This window comes from Colobus angolensis, unplaced genomic scaffold, assembly GCF_000951035.1.
Source record: "Colobus angolensis palliatus isolate OR3802 unplaced genomic scaffold, Cang.pa_1.0 Scaffold179, whole genome shotgun sequence".
Lineage (NCBI taxonomy): Eukaryota > Metazoa > Chordata > Mammalia > Primates > Cercopithecidae > Colobus > Colobus angolensis.
In genome coordinates, this window is record NW_012114921.1 from 213,591 (window position 1) to 218,258 (window position 4,668).

The window sequence follows — 4,668 nt, forward strand, 5'->3', positions numbered from 1 at the left end:
GCAAGTGAACAATGGAGATTCTATCACTCTCCATCCAGAAAGTTTACATAAAAATTTAAGAGCCCCTGGTGTATAGTAAGTACTCAAAACATCAATCCATTTGATCAATGAACTCCCTGTTTCCCACTTTAATAATAATAGTAAACAACTGGAGTTTCTAACATCACAAACCTAGGTGAGTCAGTTTTGCAGTCATGTATAAAAGGGAAACCAAATAGCTGTTCTGGCTAGACTATATTAGGCCCTAAGGATTCTATAGCAAGGTAGGCCGGGTGCAGTGGCTCACGCCTGTAATTCCAGCACTTTGGGAGGCAGAGGCGAGTGGATCACAAGGTCAGAAGATCAAAGCCATCCTGGCTAACACGGTGAAACCCCATCTCTATGAAAAATACAAAAAAAAAAAAAAAATTAGAGTGGTGGCAGGCGCCTGTACTCCCAGCTACTCGGGAGGCTGAGGCAGGAGAATGGTGTGAACCGGGGAGGCAGAACTTGCAGTAAGCAGAGATTGCGCCACTGCACTCCAGCCTGGGCGACAGAATGAGACTCTGTCTCGTAAAAAAAATAAAAAAATAAAATAAAATAAGGTTCTATAGCGAGGTAAGGACCAGATGGGTACTTAGAAAACTTTATAGTTTACACAGCACTTAGTTTTCCTTTCACCAATTTGACCTTCACAACTTTATGGGGTAGTTCTCATACCATATTTGGAGTTCTTTTAGAATACTTGTTTTACATGTCATTTTCCTCCACTAAAAGACAAGACAATTTTTTTCCTCATCTTCTTCTATCTAGATAAAATTTCACATACAAGGACAATGGCCTAGCAGAGTTCAAAGTAAGGTTCTTTTTCTTCTTCTTGAGATGGAGAGTCACTCTATTGCCCAGGCTGGAGTGCAGTGGCGTGATCTGGACTCAGTGCAACCTCGGCTCACTGCAACCTCTGCCTCCCAGGTTCAAGTGATTCTCGTGCTTCAGCCTCCTGAGCAGCTGGAATTACAGGTGTGCCACCAAGCCAGGCTAATTTTTGTATTTTTAGTAGAGACGGGGTTTCGTCGTGTTGGCCAGGCTGGTCTCCAACTCCTGACCTCAGGTGATCCACCTGCCTCGGCCTCCCAAAGTGCTGGGATTACAGGTCTGATCAACCATGCTTGGCCTCAAAATGAGTTTCTGAATGGGGAGAAGTACAAAAAGAAATAGGAATCATTCTGCCTAGAAAGCCAGACATATGCTACCCATGAGATAATTTCTTTATCTGTAAAATTGCATAATTTGTACTTCAAAAAACTAAAAAAGATAAAGTATATAATGCTGATCTTTTGGTTGCAGTACCCATTACTGAACCTGAAAGCAAATTGGATGCAATTTCCACTCATAAAAAGGAAGATGGAACATGACCATTTGTTAATGATCAGGAGGCATGGTGTGATTTTCTCAAGTCTATAAAGGACCAATAAAGCATGGCAGAACCATATAGCACTATAAATTAACGGAACTATGGATACCCAGAGATGTTTCCAGGTCTGAGTTCCTGGGTCATGTGAATGGATTACAGAGGGGCTGCAAACAGTTTAAAACCGTGGGTTTTACACAAATATAGATGTGGGAATGGTTAGAGTGAGGGGAGGGACTTGGCTGTTTCCTTTTGTGTGTGGCGGGGCGGGGAGGTAACATCCTGGATGTAGTCATAGCTTTTATAAAATTTTTATAGGTCCATGGATCCAAAACATTAAGAAACACTACTATACGCATGAGAAAAATCCCTATTCAATAAACATTCACCAAACACTACATAAATTATGCTGCCTTTGTCCTCATAATGGAGGATAACATGCAAAACAAATATTCTGAATAATTCCAGTGATTTATGGCATGAAGTCATTTTTTTCTTCTTGTTATCAGTACAAGCGGACTCCCTATGTGATGTCTTTCTACCTGCTTATCTCAATGATCTAAAGAAGATCCATGTTATAAAGTGTCTAACATGTAGTAGATCCTCAAATGTTAGTTCCTTGCCTTTCACTTATCAATTTAAAGCCACATTTATCTTCTCCCCTTCTTCTTCTCTCTAGTGTTTCTTTTAATTTTTATTGAAATGAGATCCTGCTGGAGGAATATGTTATCCAGAGTCAGAGAAGGAGGCATGGTGTGATTTTACCATATCTATGCACCTATAAAGTACAGCAGCAGTACAAAAGCCCTTAAATAATGTAGGTTAAATATCAAACGTTTTGGCATATAGAAGGTACTGAATGAATAGTGGCTAATAAAAATAAACAACAAAAAAATCAAATCAGAAGAACAGCAGCTGCAGACTCGAAGTGTGAATAGAAAAAACACTGGTAAGTTTTCATAGGTTTCATACTCATAAAATATGAAAACTACAAGGAAGTTTAGAGTACATAAGTCTTCCTATATATGAGAAGACTGAGGGTCACATAGCTCTATCCACTTGAAGCCAATTTAGATCAGCCTTAACTTTGCTATGCAACTTCTGACATCAAACTACATGAAATCTGAAGAGATCATAATGCTTGCTAGAATTCGGTTACCGATATCCCAAATGTGTCTCTCTAGTTAAAACTAGAGGACAAAACCTTAGGGGAAAAAAACTAACACATACACACAAGGGTTTTGCTTCTAGCTGGAGAACTCTGAAATGGACCTTGGTATATACTCAGTCCAATCTTACTATTTTACAGATTATGAAACTGAGGCCCAGAAAGGGGGAGTGACTTTTTTTTTTTTTTTTCAGATGGAGTTTTTGCACTTGTCACCCAGGCTGGAGTGCAATGGCACCATCTCTGTTCACTCTGCCTCCTGTTTCAAGTGATTCTTCTGCCTCAGCCTCCCGAGTAGCTGGGATTACAGGCACCCACCACGATGCCTGGCTAATTTTTTGTATTTTTAGTAGAGACAGGGTTTCACCATGTTGGTCAGGCTGCTTTTGAACTCCTGACCTCAGGTGATCCGCCCGCCTCAGCCTCCCAAAGTACTGGGATTACAGCCATGAGCCACTGCACCCGGCTGGGGAAGTGACTTTTTAAGAGTAAGTTACTTATTCTGTGTAAGTTCAGTACAGAATCTCAGGTCTGTAGCTCCCAATTAAGATAGATGATTTTTTACATGAAGGTCACCACTCTACAGGACTCATCTCTTTGGTGCCTCCTATCTTTGAGAATCCAGGTCTCTTATATTACTCAAAACACACTACCCATATCTATCCTTCCATGCACATTGTTCCATCTCAGGCCCTAATCTCTTCCTTAAACCTTCAATCCCATCCTCTACCTAACCAAACACACACACCTTTTACCTTTTCTGAGTCCTAATTCTTTTCCTTTCTTTTATTTTTTGAGACAAGATCTTGCTATGTGCTCAGCCTGGTCTTGAACTCCTGAGCTCAGGCCTCAGCCTCTTGAGTAGGTGGGACTACCGGCTTATGCCACAAGGCCAGATGGAGTCCTAATTTTCTTCAACAGTTTAAACTACAAGCTAAGGTACTAATGATAAATAATGATATAATTTAGCATTTCCTTGCTGATATTTCTACAAGGCTATTTGAAACGGCACTGTCTTAACCCAAAAAGGCATACTTTTTGAATAAGGAGTAACTATATGAAACATTTAAAGTTTCTTCTTTTTTTTTTTTTAGATGGAGTCTCACTCTCTAGCCCACTGACAGGGTGGAGTGCAGTTGTGTGATCTCGGCTGATCACAACCTCCACCTCCTGGGTTCAAACGATTCTCCTGCCTCAGCCTCCCTAGTAGCTGGGACTACTGGTGCACTCCAGGTGCACTGGCCCAAACGTTAATTTTTGAAAAATAACAATTTTTAATCACAAAAATTATAAATGAAACAGCTCAAGAGGATTTTTTTTGAGGTGAATTATTTTGTATCTCCATTATGGTGGTGGTTATGAGATTCTATGCATTTGTCAAAACTCATAGAATTGTATACCAAAATATGTAAACTTAAAAATTAACAAGACTTTTAAAAGAGGAAAAAAGTAATTGCATAGTCTACTGATGCCCCTTAGTTTTCCTGCCCAGGGGCAATCACAATGCAATACTGGTCTTCTAAAGAATTGGCCAGGTGTGGTGGCTCACACCTGTAATCCCAGCACTTTGGGAAGCCAAGGCAGGGAGACTGCTGGAGCTCAGGAGTTTGAGACCAACCTGGGCAACATGATAAAACCCTGTCTCTACAAAAAATTAGCCAGACATGGTAGCACGCATCTGTAGTATCAACTACTCGGGAGGCTGAGGTGGGAGGATCACTTCAGCCTGGGAGGCGGGGGCTGCAGTGAGCCAAGGTTGCACCACTGCACTCCAGCCTGAGTGACAGAGCCAGACCCTGTCTCAAAAAGAAAAGAATTCTTTAACAGGAGAAAAAGCATACAAAATTATTTTTTTATTGACACATATATATTAGATGTATATAATTTGGGGTACATGTGATAATTTTATACATTTATGTAATTTGTAAAGATCAAATCAGTGTACTAAGAATGACATTCTAATGCTAGAAATTTAGTCACTGAGGCAGACTTTTTGGACAAATGTTTTTGGAAATGACGACTTTTTAGTCATTGTAAGCTGGGAAATCCACTATTCTACTCAAGGTAAGGTTGGCACTTATTGAGACTAATGGAAATAAGAAAATTAGGG